The sequence below is a fragment of the Lissotriton helveticus genome, chromosome 3_2 (genome assembly GCF_964261635.1).
Source record: "Lissotriton helveticus chromosome 3_2, aLisHel1.1, whole genome shotgun sequence".
NCBI classification, from domain to species: domain Eukaryota; kingdom Metazoa; phylum Chordata; class Amphibia; order Caudata; family Salamandridae; genus Lissotriton; species Lissotriton helveticus.
In genome coordinates this window covers 496,648,039-496,660,864 of record NC_136062.1, presented here as the reverse complement: position 1 = coordinate 496,660,864, position 12,826 = coordinate 496,648,039, and the positions used below count along the sequence as shown (strand labels likewise).

The window sequence follows — 12,826 nt, the reverse complement described above, 5'->3', positions numbered from 1 at the left end:
TCCTTCTGGCCAAGATCTCCTGAACCTTATAGGGGCTGGATCAGAGACTCTGCATCGCTTTGTATCACTGTTCACCTTGTCCTTTGGCACTATACTTCTACTTGATGGTGACACTACTACGCTACTCTCTTACTACCGACCAATATATGATACACTTTGGTTTACTGATTCACTCTCCCGATGCCCCCACTGAGTGTTCTCTATATACTAGGACATTGGTATAAGCCACCCACACACCCAAGGTGTACCTGAACACCTCTGTAGTGGGATCAATGACTTGTGCCGTCTTATATTACTTGTTTACCTGATTGTATATTGATATGTTTTTTGTATGTTATTATTATCCTACCATGTTAGTGACTATTTTACTGCTCCCACTATCTCTGTTAATTCCTACTGCCCCTGCCCTCTCTTTGTGAAGCGCTCTGATATCTGTAAGGATCTTGTTCGCGCTATATAAAACTTTGAATAAATAAATAAATAAATCCTGCAGATCTAGTGTCGTCATGAAGTCCGCATGATTGAGGAGCTGTAGAATCTCTTGAAGAGTAACCATGCGCAAGGATTTTTTCTGCAGATATTTGTTTAACTTCATTAGATCTGGGATTGGCCACAAGGTAAAAATAGAAAATGCTACTTACCCAGTATGCATCTGTTCGTGGCATGTAGAGCCGTAGAGTCACATGCTGTGCATAGCCTGCCATCTAGTGTTGGGTCCGGGTGTTTGCACTTTGTTTTTCTTCAAAGAAGTCTTTTTCAGTACCATGGTAGGCGACTCCTCCTTTCGGTGATAGTGCGCATGGGCATCGACTCCATCGTTAGATTGTTTGCCGCAGAGGGTGATAATGGAGTTAGTAAGAGTGGTAAGATGTACATGTATGTATGTATGTAAGTGAGATGTAACTGCAACAGGTACAGTTACCCGGGGAGGCAGGCGGGCGCGTGTGACTCTACAGCTCCACATGCCAAGAACAGATGCAAACTGAGTAAGTAGCATTTTCCGTTCGAGGCATATGAGCTGTAGATCACATGCTGTGCATAGACTGAAAAGCATCTAGCCATCATTCCTAGTAGCATCCAGCCATCATTCCTAGTAGCATCCAGCCATCATTCCTAGTAGCATCCAGCCATCATTCCTAGTAGCATCTAGCCATCACTCCTAGTAGCATCCAGCCATCATTCCTAGTAGCATCAAGCCATCATTCCTAGTGGCATCTAGCCATCATTCCTAGTAGCATCCAGCCATCATTCCTAGTAGCATCCAGCCATCATTCCTAGGAGCATCTAGCCATCATTCCTAGTAGCATCCAGCCATCATTCCTAGTAGCATCCAGCCATCATTCCTAGTAGCATCCAGCCATCATTCCTAGTAGCATCCAGCCATCATTCCTAGTAGCATCTAGCCATCACTCCTAGTAGCATCAAGCCATCATTCCTAGTAGCATCCAGCCATCATTCCTAGTAGCATCTAGCCATCATTCCTAGTAGCATCTAGCCATCATTCCTAGTAGCATCTAGCCATCACTCCTAGTAGCATCCAGCCATCATTCCTAGTAGCATCCAGCCATCATTCCTAGTGGCATCAAGCCATCATTCCTAGTAGCATCTAGCCATCATTCCTAGTGGCATCTAGCCATCATTCCTAGTAGCATCTAGCCATCATTCCTAGTAGCATCCAGCCATCATTCCTAGTAGCATCAAGCCATCATTCCTAGTGGCATCTAGCCATCATTCACAGTAGCATCTAGCCATCATTCCTAGTAGCATCCAGCCATCATTCCTAGTGGCATCTAGCCATCATTCCTAGTAGCATCCAGCCATCATTCCTAGTGGCATCAAGCCATCATTCCTAGTAGCATCTAGCCATCATTCCTAGTGGCATCTAGCCATCATTCACAGTAGCATCTAGCCATCATTCCTAGTAGCATCCAGCCATCATTCCTAGTGGCATCAAGCCATCATTCCTAGTAGCTTCTAGCCATCATTCACAGTAGCATCTAGCCATCATTCCTAGTAGCATCAAGCCATCATTCCTAGTAGCATCTAGCCATCATTCCTAGTAGCATCCAGCCATCATTCCTAGTAGCATCCAGCCATCATTCCTAGGAGCATCTAGCCATCATTCCTAGTAGCATCCAGCCATCATTCCTAGTAGCATCCAGCCATCATTCCTAGTAGCATCCAGCCATCATTCCTAGTAGCATCCAGCCATCATTCCTAGTAGCATCTAGCCATCACTCCTAGTAGCATCCAGCCATCATTCCTAGTAGCATCCAGCCATCATTCCTAGTGGCATCTAGCCATCATTCCTAGTAGCATCCAGCCATCATTCCTAGTAGCATCCAGCCATCATTCCTAGGAGCATCTAGCCATCATTCCTAGTAGCATCCAGCCATCATTCCTAGTAGCATCCAGCCATCATTCCTAGTAGCATCCAGCCATCATTCCTAGTAGCATCTAGCCATCACTCCTAGTAGCATCAAGCCATCATTCCTAGTGGCATCTAGCCATCATTCACAGTAGCATCTAGCCATCATTCCTAGTAGCATCCAGCCATCATTCCTAGTGGCATCAAGCCATCATTCCTAGTAGCTTCTAGCCATCATTCACAGTAGCATCTAGCCATCATTCCTAGTAGCATCAAGCCATCATTCCTAGTAGCATCTAGCCATCATTCCTAGTAGCATCCAGCCATCATTCCTAGTAGCATCCAGCCATCATTCCTAGGAGCATCTAGCCATCATTCCTAGTAGCATCCAGCCATCATTCCTAGTAGCATCCAGCCATCATTCCTAGTAGCATCCAGCCATCATTCCTAGTAGCATCCAGCCATCACTCCTAGTAGCATCAAGCCATCACTCCTAGTAGCATCCAGCCATCATTCCTAGTAGCATCCAGCCATCATTCCTAGTGGCATCTAGCCATCATTCCTAGTAGCATCCAGCCATCATTCCTAGTAGCATCCAGCCATCATTCCTAGGAGCATCTAGCCATCATTCCTAGTAGCATCCAGCCATCATTCCTAGTAGCATCCAGCCATCATTCCTAGTAGCATCCAGCCATCATTCCTAGTAGCATCTAGCCATCACTCCTAGTAGCATCAAGCCATCATTCCTAGTAGCATCCAGCCATCATTCCTAGTAGCATCTAGCCATCATTCCTAGTAGCATCTAGCCATCATTCCTAGTAGCATCTAGCCATCACTCCTAGTAGCATCCAGCCATCATTCCTAGTAGCATCCAGCCATCATTCCTAGTGGCATCTAGCCATCATTCCTAGTAGCATCCAGCCATCATTCCTAGTAGCATCCAGCCATCATTCCTAGGAGCATCTAGCCACCATTCCTAGTAGCATCTAGCCATCATTCCTAGTAGCATCCAGCCATCATTCCTAGTAGCATCCAGCCATCATTCCTAGTAGCATCTAGCCATCACTCCTAGTAGCATCAAGCCATCATTCCTAGTAGCATCCAGCCATCATTCCTAGTAGCATCTAGCCATCATTCCTAGTAGCATCTAGCCATCATTCCTAGTAGCATCTAGCCATCACTCCTAGTAGCATCCAGCCATCATTCCTAGTAGCATCCAGCCATCATTCCTAGTGGCATCAAGCCATCATTCCTAGTAGCATCTAGCCATCATTCCTAGTGGCATCTAGCCATCATTCCTAGTAGCATCTAGCCATCATTCCTAGTAGCATCCAGCCATCATTCCTAGTAGCATCAAGCCATCATTCCTAGTGGCATCTAGCCATCATTCACAGTAGCATCTAGCCATCATTCCTAGTAGCATCCAGCCATCATTCCTAGTGGCATCTAGCCATCATTCCTAGTAGCATCCAGCCATCATTCCTAGTGGCATCAAGCCATCATTCCTAGTAGCATCTAGCCATCATTCCTAGTGGCATCTAGCCATCATTCACAGTAGCATCTAGCCATCATTCCTAGTAGCATCCAGCCATCATTCCTAGTGGCATCAAGCCATCATTCCTAGTAGCTTCTAGCCATCATTCACAGTAGCATCTAGCCATCATTCCTAGTAGCATCAAGCCATCATTCCTAGTAGCATCTAGCCATCATTCCTAGTAGCATCCAGCCATCATTCCTAGTAGCATCCAGCCATCATTCCTAGGAGCATCTAGCCATCATTCCTAGTAGCATCCAGCCATCATTCCTAGTAGCATCCAGCCATCATTCCTAGTAGCATCCAGCCATCATTCCTAGTAGCATCCAGCCATCATTCCTAGTAGCATCTAGCCATCACTCCTAGTAGCATCCAGCCATCATTCCTAGTAGCATCCAGCCATCATTCCTAGTGGCATCTAGCCATCATTCCTAGTAGCATCCAGCCATCATTCCTAGTAGCATCCAGCCATCATTCCTAGGAGCATCTAGCCATCATTCCTAGTAGCATCCAGCCATCATTCCTAGTAGCATCCAGCCATCATTCCTAGTAGCATCCAGCCATCATTCCTAGTAGCATCTAGCCATCACTCCTAGTAGCATCAAGCCATCATTCCTAGTAGCATCCAGCCATCATTCCTAGTAGCATCTAGCCATCATTCCTAGTAGCATCTAGCCATCATTCCTAGTAGCATCTAGCCATCACTCCTAGTAGCATCCAGCCATCATTCCTAGTAGCATCCAGCCATCATTCCTAGTGGCATCTAGCCATCATTCCTAGTAGCATCCAGCCATCATTCCTAGTAGCATCCAGCCATCATTCCTAGGAGCATCTAGCCATCATTCCTAGTAGCATCCAGCCATCATTCCTAGTAGCATCCAGCCATCATTCCTAGTAGCATCCAGCCATCATTCCTAGTAGCATCTAGCCATCACTCCTAGTAGCATCCAGCCATCATTCCTAGTAGCATCCAGCCATCATTCCTAGTGGCATCTAGCCATCATTCCTAGTAGCATCCAGCCATCATTCCTAGTAGCATCTAGCCATCATTCCTAGGAGCATCCAGCCATCATTCCTAGTAGCATCTAGCCATCATTCACAGTAGCATCTAGCCATCATTCACAGTAGCATCTAGCCATCATTCCTAGTAGCATCCAGCCATCATTCCTAGTGGCATCAAGCCATCATTCCTAGTAGCTTCTAGCCATCATTCACAGTAGCATCTAGCCATCATTCCTAGTAGCATCAAGCCATCATTCCTAGTAGCATCTAGCCATCATTCCTAGTAGCATCCAGCCATCATTCCTAGTAGCATCCAGCCATGTAAATGTAAATGTATTGCGACTTATATAGCGCACGTATCACCCGAAGGCATCAAGGCGCTTGCTTAGGGAACCCGTCCTGGTATTCCCCTGTGAGATACCCCGGCAGAGTATCCACAAGGTGAAAGCCAGGCATCCCGCCACGAGGGGCCGTAGTGGAGATTAAGCAAGCTATTGCCCAGAGTCGCAGAGTGTGACCCCGTGAGTCAAGTAGGCACCGGAGCGAGAATTGTCGAGTCCGTGGAATTTTTGAGCCCAAGACCCGCCGAGGCGGGGAATCGAACCCAGGTCCACGGCTGATCTCAGCTTCCAGGTCTGCCGCCTCTAACCACTGAGCCACGCTTCTCCACGAATCCACGGACCCTTCAGCACTGCACCTCAAAAGGCTTAAGAACAAGAGAAATGCCTACTTCAGGAAAATAAAGCGCACAAAGTCGGACTTCTTTAGCCGCCAGTTGGACCAAGCAAAAAACAGGCCAAGAAAGCTGTTCGAACTAATCAAGTCCCAAACAAAGACACAACCCTTACAATCAAACAGCACAACAAGCGACACCCCACACTGTGAAGCCTTCTCTGCTTTCTTTAAGCTAAAGACTGACAACATAAGAAAGGACCTCATCTTGGATGTAAGCCGTTTCCCCAACCACATCAGAATGTCTAACACTCAACCTAAAAACAAGGCATCCTGGCTGTACTTCGATACCTACTCGGAAGAAGCAATACACAAACTGCTCTGCTCCTTGAAGCCCTCTAATCACCTCACAGACCCTCTACCTGCTAATGCTGTAAAAGACTTCATCCCCTTGCTCCTCCCTCTCTGGACCAAAATCATCAACAGCTCCCTACAACAAGGCCTCATTCCAGACTCCCTCAAGGTGGGGCAAGTCACGCCTATACTCAAGAAACCTACAGCTGATCCGTCCGACCTAAACAATTACCGGCCCATCACCAATATCCCCACCCTGGCCAAACTGCTGGAGAAATGTGTCCAACTCCAACTAACAAAACACATTGATCAATTTGACCTCCTCAACCCTCATCAATCAGGCTTCCGAGCGAAACATAGCACAGAAACAGCTATGACACACATAATTGATGACGCCCTCCTAATTCTTGATCGCAATGAGTCCTGCCTCCTCATCCTTCTTGACCTCTCTTCAGTATTTGACACGGTCAAACATGAGAACTTGCTGGAGCTGCTAAGCACTAGAATGGGTCTATCGGGAACTGTTCTCAAATGGTTTTCGTCCTTCCTTCACAACCGGTCTCAGAAGTTCAAGATCAACAATGTGCTATCTACACCCGTGCCTGCAGATCTAGGTGTTCCACAAGGATCCTCCCTCTCCCCCACACTCATCCAGCCATCATTCCTAGTGGCATCCAGCCATCATTCCTAGTAGCATCTAGCCATCATTCCTAGGAGCATCCAGCCATCATTCCTAGGAGCATCTAGCCATCATTCCTAGTAGCATCCAGCCATCATTCCTAGTAGCATCCAGCCATCATTCCTAGTAGCATCCAGCCATCATTCCTAGTAGCATCCAGCCATCATTCCTAGTAGCATCCAGCCATCATTCCTAGTAGCATCTAGCCATCATTCCTAGTAGCATCAAGCCATCATTCCTAGTAGCATCAAGCCATCATTCCTAGTGGCATCTAGCCATCATTCCTAGTAGCATCCAGCCATCATTCCTAGTAGCATCCAGCCATCATTCCTAGGAGCATCTAGCCATCATTCCTAGTAGCATCCAGCCATCATTCCTAGTAGCATCCAGCCATCATTCCTAGTAGCATCCAGCCATCATTCCTAGTAGCATCTAGCCATCACTCCTAGTAGCATCAAGCCATCATTCCTAGTAGCATCCAGCCATCATTCCTAGTAGCATCTAGCCATCATTCCTAGTAGCATCTAGCCATCATTCCTAGTAGCATCTAGCCATCACTCCTAGTAGCATCCAGCCATCATTCCTAGTAGCATCCAGCCATCATTCCTAGTGGCATCTAGCCATCATTCCTAGTAGCATCCAGCCATCATTCCTAGTAGCATTCAGCCATCATTCCTAGGAGCATCTAGCCATCATTCCTAGTAGCATCCAGCCATCATTCCTAGTAGCATCCAGCCATCATTCCTAGTAGCATCTAGCCATCACTCCTAGTAGCATCCAGACATCATTCCTAGTAGCATCCAGCCATCATTCCTAGTGGCATCTAGCCATCATTCCTAGTAGCATCCAGCCATCATTCCTAGTAGCATCCAGCCATCATTCCTAGGAGCATCTAGCCATCATTCCTAGTAGCATCCAGCCATCATTCCTAGTAGCATCCAGCCATCATTCCTAGTAGCATCCAGCCATCATTCCTAGTAGCATCTAGCCATCACTCCTAGTAGCATCCAGCCATCATTCCTAGTAGCATCAAGCCATCATTCCTAGTAGCATCTAGCCATCATTCACAGTAGCATCAAGCCATCATTCCTAGTAGCATCTAGCCATCATTCACAGTAGCATCCAGCCATCATTCCTAGTAGCATCCAGCCATCATTCCTAGTAGCATCCAGCCATCATTCCTAGTAGCATCCAGCCATCATTCCTAGTAGCATCTAGCCATCATTCACAGTAGCATCAAGCCATCATTCCTAGTAGCATCTAGCCATCATTCACAGTAGCATCTAGCCATCATTCCTAGTAGCATCAAGCCATCATTCCTAGCAGCATCAAGCCATCATTCACAGTAGCATCTAGCCATCATTCCTAGTAGCATCTAGCCATCATTCCTAGTAGCTGCATGAACACTCGAGCTAGTAACAAGTGTTGGGGCCGGAACTGAGAGATCAGAGTCTGCATGTTGAGGATTCTGGCTGGGTTGGGACACGCTAGAGCTTTTGGAGTGTTTATTGTGGCTCCTAGATACACCTGTACGTTGGATGGTTGGAGATGAGACTTGGTCAGATTTAAGGTGAACCCAAGGTTGTGTAGAAGCTGCGCCGTTTTTTTGAGTGTGGCGTAGGCAGCTTTGTTGCGAGCTGGCTTTTATGAGCCAGTCGTCTAGATATGGGAAAACGTGAATTTCTCGTCTTAGATGAGCTGCGACTACTGTCAGGCACTTGGTGAAAACCTTGGGTGCTGTAGTTACTCCGAATGGGAGAAACTTGAATCGATAACGTTGGCCGTCTACCACAAACCTGAGATATTTGCGGTGAGCAGGGTGAATGGGAATATGGAAATAAGCGTCCTTTAAATCCAGAGTAGATAGAAAGTCACTTTGCTGAAGGAGTGGGAGCACTTGCTGAAGTGTGACCATGTGAAAATGGTCCGACTGAAAGTATAGATTTAGTTCTTGGAGGTCTAGTATAAGCCAGAGAGACACATCCTTTTTGGGAATTAGGAAGTATAGGGACTATACCCCTGTCCACTGGTATCGTAAGGGGACTGGGTCTATAGCATGTTTTTCCAACAGAGAGAGAAGGATTAGTTACTTACCTGTAATCCTAGTTCTCTTCCAGGGGTATCCTCATCAAAGTCATAAGCATTAGAATATTCCCGCCCATGTGCGGGACCCCGGAAACACTATATTATATGTGCCCCACATATATATACTCATATATATATATATAAATACATATATATATAAAAATATGCAATAGCAGCCAAATAAAATCAGAGCTGAAATATGCTGTGTAGAATTTCCACCATCCATGAATAATAAGCATTAGAAACATGAGAAAACAACCAAGGTTTGTTTTAAAAACTGTTTTAAAGCTCAGATAGCAGTAGAAATTCTCATAACTCACAGGAAGCATAGAAAGCTCCCAGGCTGCATTGCAAACACACAGTCTAAAAAGACTGAAAAGCTAACCTGTAGCTGCATAGCAATAAACTGACACCGTGCCTTTAAGGCACCCATGACCCCCAGTATCCCATCATGCCTCAGGGGTGACTGTTAGATCAGTTGTTCTTTTCGGAGACTGAAAATAAACCCAGTAACAGATAGGTTAACAATATCTCCTTATTAAAGAATGTCCTTTGCCCGGGGAGGCGGGAGGGTTGCTTATGACTTTGATGAGGATACCCCTGGAAGAGAACTAGGATTACAGGTAAGTAACTAATCCTTCTCTTCCAGGGGATCCTCATCAATAGTCATAAGCATTAGAATAGAATAGCGAGCCTCACCTCATCTCCCTGCGGGCAAAGGAGTAACAATACAGTAATAACCATATTAAGCCTAGTAATCACTAAGCTTGTACAGGCCGTAGGCTACCCAAACAGATTCCTCAAAGAGGCTTGTCCTACTTGAGTATCGGCCCTGGAATCAGACTCGAGACAATAATGTCTCGTAACTGTATGAACTGATTTCCAAGTCGCAGCCTTGCATATCTCAGACATTGGAATGTCATGCAAGAAGGCTATTGTAGCGGCCTTCCCTCTGGTGGAATGCGCTTTGGGTGACTGCAACAAAGGCTTGCCTGCCAGCTGATAAGCCAATTTAATGCAAGAGACAATCCATCTTGCGATGGACCTCTTGGCCGCCGGAAAACCTGTTCGCATTGAACCATAGTTCACAAACAGCTGATCCGTTTTCCTAATCCCTTTGGTCATTTCCAAATAAAACTTGAGCACTCTTTTAAGATCTAAAGAGTGAAGTGACCGCTCGGCTGGGGTCGTAGGATTTGGAAAAAACGAAGGGAGGGAAATGGACTGATTTATATGAAAATCAGAAATGACTTTAGGTAAGAAAGTTGGATGAGCCCTCAGGACTACCCTATTGTGATGAAAGATAGTGTATGGTTCTTTCGCACAGAGAGCTTGAATCTCGCGGACTCTGCGAGCAGAGGTGATAGCCACCAAAAAGGCCGCCTTCCAAGAGAGATGTTGTAAAGAGGCCTTGTGGATGGGCTCAAAAGGTGGTGACATTAACCTGGAAAGAACCAGGTTCAATTCCCATGGAGGAGAAGGCTTTCGCACAGGGGATACACTTTTTTCAACCCTTGGAGGAAGTCCTTAACCACTGGAACCTGAAAGAAAGAAACCTGATCAGGAGATTTTCTGTATGCTACTATTGCTGACAAATGCACTCTAATAGAAGCGTACTTTAAACCAGCAGCCACTAGGGAAAGGAGGTACGGCAGGATGACATCCTCCTGTCCTGTAGTCGGATCAAGGTGATGATCCTTACACCATAAGAAAAACCTCTTCCACTTGAACGCATAAGACGCTCTCTTGGAAGGTCTCTTAGCCTCCTTTAAAATGTTCATGCACTCAGGAGGCAGGTTCAAATGTCCGTATTGCAGGACCTCAGCAGCCATGCTGTTAGGTTCAGTGAAGGGAGGTTGGGATGCATTATCCTCCCGTTCATCTTGCTCAACAGGTCCGGCCTGCAAGGGAGTCGTCTGTGTGGACACACAGACAGATGTAGAAGATCCGGGTACCACCACTGCCGTGGCCAATCCGGAGCTATCAGGATCATGTCCATGTTCGACCTGCAGAGCTTGGAGACTACTCTCGGAATCAGAGCCAGGGGGGGAAACGCGTAAGCGAATGCCCCTGACCAATCCATCAGTAGAGCATTCCCCTGAGTCCCTGGCCGGTGGAACCTGGACGCGAAGGCGTGGCATTTGGAGTTTTCGTCGTCTGCAAACAAATCTATGGATGGACGACCCCAGCAACGAAAAAGCTCTTCCACGACGTCGTCGTGGAGCACCCAGTCTGGCTGATCTTCGAAGTGTCTGCTGAGTGCGTCTGCTTGTACGTTCAACTCGCCTGGGAGGTGCACTGCCACTACCGTGAGTCCTCAAGAGAGGAGCCAAAACCAGATTGCCTGAGCCTCTCGAGACAGAGGGCGAGACCTTGTGCCACCTTGCTTGTTCAGATAGAACATGGTGGTCGTATTGTCCGTCTGAACTAGGATTGAGCTGGACTCTATCGCTGGGAAAAAAGCTTTGAGAGCCAGGAATACCGCTCTGAGTTCCAGCATATTGATGTGGTACGTCTGCTCCTGCGCAGACCACTGGCCTTGAATTTGAAGCGGACCCATGTGCGCTCCCCAACCTTGTAGCGAGGCATCCGTCACTATCGATTGAGTTGGAAGAGGCTGGTGAAAACGAACCCCCACCAGCAAATTCTTTCTTCTTGTCCACCATTTGATGGAATCTTTCGTCGCTTGGGAGAGCTTGATGCAATCCTCCCAAAGACCTGTCGCCTGGTCCCATTGATCCTCCAGGGCCTGCTGTAGAGGACGCATTCTCAGCCTGGCGTTTGGGATGAGAAAGATGCAGGATGCCATGGAACCCAGCAGGGATGCTACTTGTCGGGCTGTTGGAAGCCGAGATTCTAGCAGAATTGCACATTTCCGGTTCAGGGAAAAAAGTCTCTCCTCCGAAGGAAACGCTTTTCCCACTTTTGTCTCCAGAACGGAGCCTAGGTAATGAATCGACTGTGTAGGCCGCTGGACTGACTTCCCCAGATTCACATGGAGACCGAGCCTGTGCAATTGGAGAAGACACAGATGTAGATCGTGTTTTACCCGCACTGGAGATGGACCCTTTAGGAGCCAGTCGTCCAAGTATGGGTATAGGAACAGACCCTTCTTGTGCAGAAAAGCCGCCACCACTGCCATGCATTTGGTGAAGACACGTGGTGCGGACTTGAGACCGAAGGGTAGCACCGTGTACTGATAGTGTTTGTTCCCTACGACAAACCTCAAGTACTTGCGATGTTGTTGAGCAATTGGGATGTGAAAGTACGCATCTTGCAGGTCCACCGAACACATCCAATCTCCGACCTGAAGATGTGGGCATATTTGGTGAAGCGCCAACATGCGGAACTTTTCTCTGATGATGACCTTGTTTAGAAGACGTAGATCGAGTATCGGTCTGAACTTGTCCTCCTGATCTTTTTTGGGGACAAGAAAGTACCTGGAGTAAACTCCTTTTCCTCTTTGAGCGAGAGGAACCTCCTCTATCGCTCTTTTTTGCAGTAGGACTTTTACCTCTCTTCGGAGCAAGCTTAGTTGATGAGGGTAAGCGCTCTTTGGAGGGATGCTCTTTGGAGGTGCACGGAAACGTAGCTTGTATCCATTGCGCAGTATATTCAGCACCCACTGATCCTTTGTGATGCTGACCCACTCTGCCAGGTGTTGTGAAGCACTTCCTCCCACTGGAGTGGGCAACGGCGCCAGAGGAAGCCACTGTTCAGGCCTTTCCTCCTCTTGTGGTGTTAAAGGATTGTTGATGGCCTCCTCTACCTCTGCCAGGTTTACCTCGAAACTGGGGTTTCCCTTGGTTCTTATTTTGGGACCACTGAGGGGTTTGAACCCTCTGTTGAGCCCCTCTCCCCCGGTTGGTCTTGAAGCGGCGCTTGAATTCTTTCTTTTTTTCCAAGCCCACCGCTTTCACTGTATCGAGTTCCGTTTTCATTCGGGTCATTTCTTCGTCAGCATGCTCCCCAAAGAGAGCGGAACCCGAAAAGGGGAGATTAAGTATGCGATGCTGAGCATCAGGCTTCAGGCCTGTCAGGCGCAACCATGCCGACCTCCTGGCACAAAACCCCATGCGAATAGGAATGCGCCGCAAGGACAGCACCATCCGCAGCCGTGCTTATCGTCTGA

At 47.2% G+C, this 12,826-nt stretch overlaps 1 protein-coding gene across 2 annotated transcripts in view; it reads right to left on the bottom strand.

Annotated features, from left to right (window-relative positions):
- Positions 1-12,826, bottom strand: part of SLC39A13 (solute carrier family 39 member 13) — a 176,865-nt gene that overhangs the window by 22,347 nt on the left and 141,692 nt on the right. The window lies entirely within an intron of this gene.